At 35.3% G+C, this 12520-nt stretch overlaps 1 protein-coding gene across 4 annotated transcripts in view; it reads left to right on the top strand.

Annotated features, from left to right (window-relative positions):
• The window catches only part of RBFOX1 (RNA binding fox-1 homolog 1), an 862353-nt gene that overhangs the window by 343963 nt on the left and 505870 nt on the right, over positions 1 to 12520 (top strand). For all 4 annotated transcript variants that reach the window (XM_069870215.1, XM_069870214.1, XM_069870180.1 and 1 more), the window contains one exon: positions 10967 to 11014. The gene's annotated coding sequence lies outside the window, so the exon portion shown is untranslated. The remainder of the gene's footprint in view (positions 1 to 10966; positions 11015 to 12520) is intronic.

Here is a 12520-nt window from a genome sequence, read left to right as displayed (position 1 = left end):
GGCTAAGCAAGGACTGTGAAGAAGCTTTACCTATCCCAGGGAGCTCCCAAGAAAGGGAACATTTTGTTGTTTCCTCATGATGATGAATTTGGCGAGTTAATTTTCTTACACTTTTGTGGTTTTGTTTTGTTTTGTTTTTCTTTTTTTCAGTTTTGTTTTCATTTTTTTTCTGGGCAATATTTGAAATGTAAGCCTTCTGTGCATGGACTTGAAATTACTTTTTTCAGTATTTATGATGGTGGGGGCAACTGTGATGGCAGGTAAAGCTAAAAGTAATAGTGTTACTGTAATTTCTTTCTTACTAACAAGAAATTATTATTTTTTATGAATATGGAAACATTTCCATATTTTTAGGTTATTATAGGGTGGTCTAGATTGCTCTCAAGCCAGAAGGCACATTCTCCCATCTCTGCTACCCTGCCTTCAGCATTTATTGATACTAGTTTATACACTTCCAGTACAGACTATTCTGTTTTCTTCTTTTCATACTGAAACTTATGCTACTCAAACATAAACCATGCTGTCTTGCTTTTCTCTCCATTAAAAGATAGCTTAGAAACTCCCCTTCTATTAGTATAACATTCACTGAGTATGTATTTGTTTGCCTACACCATGTCCAGACCGAGATTGATCCACATGCATGTAGAACTCATAGTCAAACATGCCCTGTTCTGCATCTCTTCTCATGATGTTTGTGGTGCTGTTGTCAGTAGCTTGTAATGGCCTTAATTATCATGTGCTGATTTTCTCAATCAGCCAAAACAACAATTTCTAAATAACTTCCGTTCAAGTCTACTAGATCCCTCTAGGCTTGAGCCTATCTGGTATTGCTGGATGTAGAGTTGGAAATATTTTTCCTTATTTTAAAAACCAAACCATTTATCTCTCCAAGTGTACAGTTGTAAAAATATAACAGCAGTTAACTAAGGCGTCATCACAGCCTCCTGATTGCTAACATTTCATTGGAGGAGATAAACATATGGATGGTATCCTCTAAAGCGTATTAAAAGAATCTCCTTTTTTTTTTTTTTGTTGCGGGACTGTCATTTTCCCAATTTCTTCTTCCTTGAAACATTTATATTTAAGTGTTATTCACAGGTTCTTGTTCTGTGTATTTTCTGTTGTCATTAATGAGCCTAAAACTGACTTGCAAGAAAAATAAAACACCGTACTTGGTACCAAAACTGACGTCAAACACTAAGTTGCGAATATAGAAAGTGAATTGTCATTCATCGTTGCAGTGTGCAGTGTCTACAAACAGAGATTGCAAGCTCTTTTTAGACATCCAAGTCAGAAATGAGTTTAAAGGAAAGATAAAGATACTAAAGCTTCTTTTCTTTGCTGAAGGTTTTAAACACCCATAGTGGCTTAGTGTTACCAAAGATATTGTATGACTGCTCTGGTGAAGAAAGGTGTTTTCAGGCTCGTAGTAATTTTGATTTTTATTTCTGGATGAAGAGTGGTTACTTCATCTTGTAGAAAAAAATCTAATAGCCATTTTTTTTTTTGTCATAAAGCAATGTGAAAGCCAAGGCTGTTAGAACAGGAAATCCTGCTTTGTAGAGAACGACATAGCTGAGAGCGTGTATGGAATGGTGGTGGATAGCTGGAATATCTGTTGGGGGGAGCACGGAAAACCACAACAAAAAAAGCCTGTGGCAGCTTCAGAGATTAGGAATATTGTTTAGTCTGTGTGTCTCAGCTTTTACACTGGTGCTTTTTTATTATTATTTGGGTGTATCCAAAGAGCAGATGTGGGTTTGGGGGCTTTTTATCAGTTGTCAGAAGTCCTGTGTATGACAAATTTTGAGATTCTTTCCTACAAATTCAGTTGTACAGAAAGTACTTTATGAACTTGGCGTAATAAGAAGTTAGACTGGGGAAGGTGTTTCTAGATGTTGGGCTACAGAAAGCTCAGCTTTCCATCCTCCTCATTCTGTCCTGGTGGCTATCTCAGCCTGAGCTTTTGGCTCATAGCCACGTACCCTGTGTGCTCCATATCCAGGGGATGAGAGTTTCTACATCTGAAATACAGGGAGATATTATCAGTTCTACTGTCATTACTGCCCCCTTCTACCCTGTGTTGTTACTTAGGTGTTGATTTTAGAGATTATATGTATTAGGGTAAGTTTGTATGTAGTTACAGAAATGTGCATGATTTATCCATGATAATTTTCTAGTCAAATTTAGACTCTGAAAAATGTTTCATGATCTTTACCTCTCACATACAAGAAATCGACTTGCTGATCAAAGGCTCCTTCTGTACTTTTTTTTTTTTGTGGCGTTCCCTTTGCATTCTGTAATTCTTTAAAAGTAGCAGACAGTTGCTGATAAAGTAGTTGCCATGAGTGACAACAGAGAATACTGTTATTTTTGCTTTTGAGGATAGCAGATGGAAATTATGAAAAGTGTAGTTAACTGAAGCCTTCAAAAGACATGCACATTTGGGTAGCTAATCTTGCAAGTGCTTTTTGTTATTGTTGTTTTGTATTTTCAGCATTGCAGGAAGTCTGAGGACAAGAGAAAGAGATCATGTATGCTTCATCTACTCTTTGATTCTAGTCCTCTAGAGTTTTTGGTAATTTTGATATGGGCTGACTTGGTCTTTTGAAACTTTATTTATTAATTAAATTTACAAGTTGGCATTCTGAATTGGCCAATGCAGACAATATTTTGTGCAGTAGCTCTAATACCGAAACTCAGTGTTTATCTAGTATTCAGTAGAAAAACTTGTACTGGATCTGCTTTTCTGAAGAAAAATAGGAAGCATATATCACCTGTCAGCCTATGTTCTTTATACCCATCTTGGGTTAAATTATCATAGGCTTGGTAAGCAGGAGCTTGTAAAATGAAGGTTCTGTAGAGAAGTTGTGGATTTTTTTTTTCTTTAAGGTTCAGAATTTATGTTCAGTCTTTAAAGAAAAGTTTCAGTGCATTAGGGTTATAAATTTTAAATTGGTCTTGCTGAAAGGTAATTTTAAAAAAATTACCAGATCAAATAAAAGTACGTTAACCTGATTTATGCAGAAAGGGGAGAAATATTTTTTTATCTGTATAATGTGATTCTAAAAACAGTTTAAGGGAAATGTGTGCTGTCACACTGACCATGAGTTGAAACAATTCATCAAGAAAATGTTCTGAATCAGGATCAGTGCCATTGGTGCTCATTCAAAAACTAGTTTTGATGTAATCAATGTTTTAGCTTTCGAACCTGATCGGCTGGCTGTTGTTTTATTTGGTTTTCAGTTGTGCAGCTTAGATACTACTGACTATTCATGTTTGGGTAGCTTGATTCAACTGGAAGTAGAACTTCATAACAAACTCATAGTTGCATATTTAGCCTATAATATAGAAAGAATGTCTAGAAAATGTAATGTGGCATTGGGAGGCAGGCAATTAAAGCTCTGATGTACTTCTGGTCCCTCAGATTCCTTTGGCCATTCTGAGTTGGCATTTCAGAATATGCAATCCTTTATTTTCTACGGTGGTTTTCATTTTGGTTTTTGTTTGTTTATTTGTTTCTTTTTCCTTAAACATGAGATTTGGTAAGATAATCTTTTAAGTGGAAGTTTGAAATAAGTACAGCACACTTTTTTTCCCCCTGAGTCAACACATCACCTACTTTATTAATTAAACTGGAACTTTCAAATTTTATCAAGCGTCAAATTGTTGAAGGTTACTTCTAAAAAGATGGAGGATTCTCTTTAGGACTGAGAGGTACATGTTGATATGACTTCTAATATTTGAGAAAGACACACCTCTAAAGCTTTTAAGGACTGGTGTAATTATTCACTTTTTCACTGGTGAAAATAAGAGCTATTAACATCCAGTCACATTTTGGGTAGCAAATTAAAACCAAACAAAAGGGTGTGCTTTTTTCCATATAATATATAATTAAACTGTGGAATTGCAATGGGATCTTTCAGAGACCCAGAAGTACAAGGAGTTTCAAAACCAGAATGGATGAATTCGTAAGATAAAATATCTGGTTATTAAATTACCTTCTGGTCAGAGTTTACCTCAACTGCTGGTTTTTAGGGCCGAGTTACCATATATCAGGCTTGAGGCTTGGGGTTCTGTGGTAGAACAGAACCCATGTGTGTACAACACACAGTTTGTGCACAAGACATGATACACCTTCCCTGAGCTTATGCTACAGATTGCTTTTGGGCTGTCTCACTTCTTTGTTACTCTGCTCTTAGGGGTCTATTTCAGTCCTTCAGAAGTCAGAGAAAGGTCTTAGCATGCAATGCACTTCAAGACAAGATTTTAAGGTAGATGAACTTCATATCTTGTCAGTATGGTACAGAGCCTGCAGCTCTAAAAGGTTCAGGTTGTGGTTGATGTATTTAGGTAGAAAAACTTTGTGTTTAGACATGTTGGAAAATGAGAGATACCAAGGTTCATTTGAAGTTTAATTCCTGTATAGCTCCTAAGATTCATAGTATGACACTTGATGCTTTATTCCTGCTGGATTTTCTCTGTTGAACAGATGATTTAGCCTGTCTAGGGAGTGAGAAATTGCGGATTATGAGACTAATAAAGATAGTAACCTTAGAAAAATTGCATTTAGATGGCTAAGTTGTTCCTTTCATTTCTCTGCTAGTTTAAGAAAAGGAGGAAGAAACTGATTTTCTGATTTTTTTGATTGCTCCAAATCCATTCATAAATTAACTTCTTGTAACACTGACCTTTTGCCTTGAGATTATTTTGGCACCTCTCTTTTCTAAATGCAGTAGCTCATTTTATGCATTCATCTACCGTACACTCAGGGAGGGGCTATTTGCGTGTCTGTGTGTACAGTAAAATCACTTCTAAAACAAATACAGTAGCTATTCTATTGCAGTTATATACTGAAATATCTTTATGTACTATACAGTATTACATACACTCCGATTTAATAAAAAAGAAAAAGCAGCATCGAATTATTAGACATTTTAGATGTATTGCAACTAAGTAATCAATATTCCTTGTTTAAAAAGAAGGTTAATTCCTCAGTGTATGTTAATCCACATGAAAAAAGTGAAACTTTTTTTTGGAAAAAAAGTTTTCAGCTCTTGATAGCCTTGAAAATTGTAAATGAAAATAAGCAAAACACTAAAATCAGAGGAATGGAGGCATTGGTTATCCACTGACACAGCTGGGTGGTGGGTGGATATGTGGGAGGGCACACAAGAGTCCCTTCAAATCTACCTTAAAAAATAGAACACTATTTTTGCAAGTAGTGATTTATTTTTATTTTTTTTTATTATAAAACTGTTGGTTCAGTTTCCAAGAGTCTTGTAAACCTTCTCCTTAAAGTATATTTACTTTTAGCTAGAAACAAGATGAGTAAGCTCCCCGAAGTCTTGAGAAACTTGATTTTAAATCTCTGATCAAATGGATTTCCTTTTTGACTGTAGACAAGCAGCCCTGAGGCAACAGAAAGATACAGATGACACAATCTTCTCCTGGCTGTGCTTGTACTTAGCAGACACCAGCCCCTGTTGGTCCAGAAATGTTAGTAAATAGAGATCATAGAATCATAGAATCACCAGGTTGGAAGAGACCCACCAGATCATCGAGTCCAACCATTCCCACCAATCTCTAAACCTTGTCCCTCAGTACCTCATCCACCTGCAGCTTAAACACGTCCAGGGAAGGCGACTCAACCATCTCCCTGGGCAGACCGTGCCATTGCCTAATGACCCTTTCAGTGAAGAATTTTTTCCTTATGTTGAGCCTGAACCTCCCCTGGCGGAGCTTAAGGCCATTCCCTTGTCGTGTCCCCTGTCACTTGGGAGAAGAGGCCAGCTGCCTCCTCTCCACAACAAGATGAAGCTGTTGCTTTCATAAATAAAGCACTTCTCTTACATCTTTGACATTGCAACTGTTGAAGCCATTAAAATCCTGGAATTGGTTTCTTAACTTAATTTTATGAGGCTTCTGCTTGAGTCCTTCAGTTGTTGGGCACAAACTGAGCAGAGATTTGAATGTGACATTCTAAGGTTTCATTTTTCATTTATTTTCTTCTTCAGTAAGTATTACTGTGTGGTTAATTTGTTCTGTGGAATGAATAAAAAAGAACTAATATGAAATTCAAATGAATTCTTCTGCTGGCAGCCTGTTTGTTAGCGGCAATAATGAAAAATAATGGCTAATGGATAGTGAAAAAGATGAAGTATTTTCTTTAGTAATTCAGAGCTTTGATATATTTAAGCACTTAAAAGTATCCAGAAAAATCAATAACCTAGGATTTGACTGTGTACTTTTTAATTTTATATATATATATATTCTTGTTTTATTTAACATTAGGTTTCCTTTATATGTGCCCTAGTCGTTAAAAGGAATGTTTCACTTCTAAAAAATGTAAACTTGAAAAAGCTCCCCCTTTTATTTCTACATCTGCAGTGTTTTTATGAAACTGGAAACCAGTGTTTTGAAGAAAGGACATAATTTGTGTTGGCACTTGTCAGGATGTGAAATACCTGACCATCCTGGTCAGTGTCACAGTTATCTTTCATTGGGAAGCTGAACAAGCTTTTACAAAGTTATTTGCTTCCACCTACTGACCGTTTTTGATATCACAGACAAAAACAATTTCAAGAATATTTTAATAACTTCCAGAGTCTCATCTTTCCTCCTTCTGACCCAGGCCATGGGAGAAGCGTGTGTACATATGAATTCTGTTTACCTTTTATATTTCTTTACTTTCACATGAGAAAAAAAAAAAAGATTACACATGCAAATGACTTCTCTAAAGCTTCTTATCCTGTGCCATTTGCTTATTTCTTGGGAGGTTTTGGTTTGGTTCTTTTGTTTTGTTTTGTTTCTGTTACTATGCATTGCTGTACCAGGGAACTAGAGGAAATAGGCGTTAGATAGCAGGGAGGTAATAAACTGAAAAATGTATGATGAAGTCCACAGCCACAGTCAGGTGTTAGTTATGTTGGCATAACTAATGCCTGCTTGAGAATATTGATTTCACTGTTTTTATTTACAGTTCAAGAAGTAAAATTAAATGTAGGTTTGTAAAAACTATGTAAAATAAAGTGTATGGAGGTTTTCTATGACCTCCTAAAGCTAAAACGTTGTTGCAGTGTCATGATACCACCAATGATTACTTTTGCTTTCTAGAACTTGTGTTTTATGTCTGTTCAGTAGCCCCAGTATAATGCTGATATGGGATGAAGGTGGTAGATACACTTCTGTAGGACCTATAGCCTACTAAACTTTAACATCCTTGAAACAGGAATGAACAAAAAGAGCACGATTGGGATGAGAAAAGGGAGCTTTCTCAAGAATAGGATGTGTATCTTATCTGGTGTATTCTGTACTGTGTGCTTGTGGTAGATCTTGCTGTCAAGTTATCAAACTCATTGGTTGTGTCCAGACCAGCACTGAAAGAATTGTACCTCTTGGTCTCACTGTAAGCCACACTACTCAATACAACTGTAAATTTAATACTGGTTGGTCACTAAGCTGACTAATTTCAGTAGGAACCCTTTCAGGGTGTGCAAACACAGTGGTGAGCATTGTTTCAGGAGCTCAATTAGTACAGTTATAATGTTAAATATATAGGGCAGTGTCCCTTCTGGCACTTCCTTCAGTTCTTGGAAGTTGAGCTTGTCCTGTGTTGCTCCTGAGGTTCTGCACAACACCTTGCTTTGTTTCCTCGTTGCTGCTACCCAACATAACAGACAAAAAAAGACAATTTTCTTTCATGCTGCCACATAAAAAACTGAGCTTTTAATATGTTTATAATAATAGAATTTATTTGACTGTTACACAGTGATACCTAAAGGAAAAACCAAGGAATTAAGTTGGTTTCAAACTGAAATGAGTGAGAGGGTTTTTCTACCTTAGTGGCAAGGTATGTTCATTCTTTCCATCTTTCTCATGAAACATCCTATGAAGTATTCTGTCATTCTATAATTTATCTAAAATAATTCTTCAGGATGAACAGATTTTGCTTGGTTTTAACTTCTTTTTTTGTGATGTGATGATGTAAAAGGAAGTGCCTGATGTATTGTTCAAATCTATAGGATTTCCTGCCTGAAATGGTACTTCTTAATCTCAAATAATTCATACAGTTGGGAAATTTGCAGTGGATATACTGAAACGACAGCACTTTGTCGTTTTGCACTAACCAAAAGTAGCACAGATGTCTCCAAGAGAAGAACATTCTGATTTCTTCCCTTCTTGCTCTGAGCTTGACAGATGATTCATTTTGGTAATAATTTTAAAGCTTAGTTGCTGTGTACATTTTTTCTATAAAAGAGGCATATCTAGGATGTAGGTGTATATGCAAATATTTATATATAAACATGTATTTGATCAAGCCGGTAACACTGATTGTTTCAGGAAAAAAAATGCTTGTTTTCCTTGGGGAATTAAAGGCTAAGATATGCATGCACATCACCAACATGAAATACTCTTGTCACTCAAGGATAAATTCTATCTGAGTTCAGTTACAGTTGGTAACAAAAGTACTTGACAGCTTTTCTTCCAAAAAGACTTTGTCATAGACTTCCTAGAGACATCAGATACGCAACAAGCAACTCTTGTAACTGTTCTGCAGAAGTGATGAGTGATTAGTGTTGTTTTTAAATATAAAACTGTTGCATATTTGGCTAATAGATTTGCAAAATATTGATATTACAAGAAACTCATTGCTTCCTAATTTTTCTTCTTCACCTATTTTCATCTATTTCAATTTCATTTACAAATTTTTACTGTTCCTATTTCTTCCAATGAATTAATTTGTTCCCTTTGGACTGAGAATTCTTGAATTCTACTTTAGTCTCTTTTTGGGTAACCTTATTTATACTTTATGTTCGAGTACCTGCATTTGTGAGGATATCACCCATTGGTAAGGAAAAGTCGTGTTCAGGATGTCAGGCTTTTTGTGGTGTTAAATGCTTGTTATAATCCAGGTTGTTCTCTGGTAATGTCTCTAAAGCAAATTTGTCACATTCTTTAGGCAATATTTTAAAATTAATATTTGGAATACCAGGAACAATAAAATAGCAGTGGACCTTGGATTTTTTTTTCCTTGTCTTTGTGCAGAGTCTGAATTCAGACCTCTACTCTTGAAGAATATTTTATCTAAATACTTTACATAGTTTCAAAGATAAGCCAATGCAACTCTTTTTTGCTGGCTTCAATATCCAGTATTATTAAATCATACTTCTGTAGTTTTCATTGCTAATAGTGCAATAGTTAATTTCTAAGCTTCACTTTCATATCTTTAGATAGAAAATGAAATACAATGAAATGAAATTATTTTCTCGTGTTCAGGCATAAGGCGTAGAATAGAAATTATCTTTTCCTTACAGCTGATATCAGTTAACTTCCAGGTAGATCATCTCTTTAATTTGTAATTGCAGCATTGAGAGTCTCAGCTGGGTTGGCCTCCATTGTTTTCAGCTGGGCTGCATGCTTTCTTTGTACCTCTTACCTTACTGGTTGTAGCCAGAAATGTGAGATAATCTTTGCTGGGAGGAAGAACTTTTTTTATTATTTTATCCAGGTAAAACTGTATTTTTAATTCACATTTAATAATCAATGCTTATGAACTTCAGTTTCCTAAAAATTGCTTTTAATGAGACTTGACAGTAGCAAAATAGGAAATGAAAATCTTCTAGACAGTGGAAGAGATCAGAGTGCTGTTATGTCTTGAACAAGGTATATTCATCATACTGAGAGTTTGTAATGACTATGACTAGAATTTGATAGGAGCTGCTTTATTCTGCATTCAGTTAATTTAGGTCAGGATGTGAGATAGAGCCACCCTTGTCCTTGGTAATGTGAAAAGATGTGATTCATTTTTGATTAACCAATAAATAAGTTAAAGAACATTCCATTATTTCCAAAAGGTGACTTAGGGCATAGCTAGCAGGTAAAGAGGACTGGCATTAATGGAGTTTGAATTCCTTCCTCTGAGGCAGAAAGCTTTTTACAAGCTGAGCTTTTTCCCCTCCCTCCCTCACCCAAAAACCCTTAATGTGAATATACAAGCAAGCTCAAGCTCAGCCTGTAGGCAGATATTATCTCCATATAGGAGAGACTTGGTGAGAGGCTGCCTGGCTGCCAGTAAATCACACTTAAAAGAAAACTTTTGAGTGCTATATTCTACCAAGTACAGTACATACCCCATGAAAAATATTTTGAATATGAAGAGTGTTTGAGGCATTGAATCATACATGAAGCTAGAATAACAGAGATTTTTGTTGTTGGAAATATGCTGCTTAAGAAGTGACAGCTTGGTAAGCCTAATGAAAACATCTTTACTATACCTTGCTGTAAATGAAAGTATTTTTTTCAGGAAGCCTCAATTCAACTTGATTGAATGATTTCCTTTTTTTAATCTTCTATGGGTATATAGCTTAGCTAAGAAGTCTTTGGTGTTTAATTAATACCAGTTCTTCATTTAAGATGGATGAGCGTGGTGTAGGAGGAACATTCCTTCATTATTTGATATTTTTGTCATTTCTAGCAGGAGATGTTATTAGGTGTCAGCCTTAAATTTGTAATTTGGGATTTACGTAGCTAGTAACTCTAGCCAATAGTCTAAAATCTGACAAGAGTAGTTCTAGCTTCAGTGAGAGGTTACTTTTAACAAAAAATTGACCCTCATCTGTATGTCATTTTTTCCCCCACAGAAGTCTCTGAAGTTGCAATATGTATGCAAAAGTAGTTTCCAAGAAAAACCTCACTGGAAAAATAAAGTTGAAACCAAAAATCATATAGGTCACTTGTCTGCAGTGTAGTGACCTGAACTGTGTTTGGCTTACTCAGTTTCTGATAGTAACTTGTTGTACAAAGGGATAATATTTAATATTTAATTTAATATTTATTCAAAAAAGTTTGGATTTCTTTTAATGTTTCCATCCTATTTTTAAGTTTATGTTTGAAATAAAATCTAACATACCTTGTTTAAACCTTGTTTAATATGTGACATAGTCATCTCTATTTTTCTTTCCAGGATACTAAACCAGAGTGCAGTTCCTGTGTAGAAACTGAGGATAGAAAAGTAAGTGAATTGATTCAATGTAATTTATCACGCAACTGTAGTAAGTGGGATGTTTTGTTTGGTTGGTTTGGGTTTTTTTTAGTTAAATCAAGTGAAGTTATTTTATGGGTTTTTTAATGTATGTAAGTTACATAAAGTTTTCTAATAATAACTTTTCTGAATTATTTCAACTTCAATAGGGATAAAATAGTCTTACTCTATTGAATATACTTTTGTTAGAAATTAGAGTAACAGCTTCTTCAGAAGGGAGTTCTAATCTTCGTTTCTGAAAACTATGAAGAGTTTTAATGGCAATTGCATGTCCTGGTCTTAATTTCCATTTTCCTTTTTAAAAAATTGTTGTTGAGTTCTTTCTGAAACGTAACCGTTTATGTTCCTGTGCATTAAATTTAAGGTATTATCCTTGTTAGTTACACTCCTAATGCTTTTTCTATTCTCTGGGAGGTTTAGGGTTTTTTGTTGTTGTTCTTGATAGCATTTTAACAAACCAAAGTATTCTTTGCTGCATTTTTCTGTTGCTGACTTTATGCCTTCACATTTGAACTAGTGACAGATCATACTTCCTCATTTCTTATGCAGTTCCTTCCGCATTTTTCTCAAGAATTTTGCAGACACGTGGTGAGCTGAATCAAAATTACCTTAGTTAATGTGTTCATGGTCAAAACTAACCAAGAAACAAAGACTTCACATGTTGAATTTAAACATTTTACATTGCTAGAAATAAATATCAATCCAGGTTTAAAGTATTTTCTCAATAAGGAGACTGAGATGAGTTTTCTAAACACATTTCTACTTGAATTTTAAAATTTGGAGCTTGAATCCAGTTCTGGGTTACTAAATCTGTGTAGTGCCAACTCTGTGTCAAGTAATAACTGAGTGTTTGAGAGTGCTGAGCACATGATTTAATTTAAAATCTCTAACATCAGGTGGTACTCATTTCTGTGAAACCCAGGCCATTTATTCTTCAGGTTCAGAGCATCAGCTTTTATGAAACTGTCTAGATGTTTAAATTAAAGTAGATACTGTGTAATAGTATGCTAAAAAGCAATTTGGGACCTTATTTCTAAACACCAAGGTCTGACGTTTGGTGTGGGTAGCAGCTACTAAAACTGCACAACCGAAAGGTGCTTCTTATTGCTTGAATAATGGGAAAAGTTTTCAAGACCCTGATAAGCTTTGGACTGCAGTCTTATTAATGTATGTGGTGTATTTATTTTTCCTTTTATTGCAGCTTTCCTTTTATCTAGAAGATGCACAAGCCTGCTGCCAGTAAACTGGTTTGGTTTTTTTTTTAATCCCCATTTTTTTAAGATAGGATAATTTCTACTTCAGTATAAATTCCAGGGGTTGTATACCTGGTAATTTGTCTTGGCCTCGGTGCTTGTGCTAAGGCTGAGTGGTTTCCTAGGGAAGGGCTATCTTTTTTCAGTGGCTTAGGCTATCAAGACTAACCCAACTGTCTGACACCAGAAAGATGCACCTCAGCCAGTGCAGGATATGTGGTCT

Source organism: Phaenicophaeus curvirostris, chromosome 16 (assembly GCF_032191515.1).
Source record: "Phaenicophaeus curvirostris isolate KB17595 chromosome 16, BPBGC_Pcur_1.0, whole genome shotgun sequence".
Lineage (NCBI taxonomy): Eukaryota > Metazoa > Chordata > Aves > Cuculiformes > Cuculidae > Phaenicophaeus > Phaenicophaeus curvirostris.
This window is presented reverse-complemented; position numbering and strand designations above follow the sequence as displayed.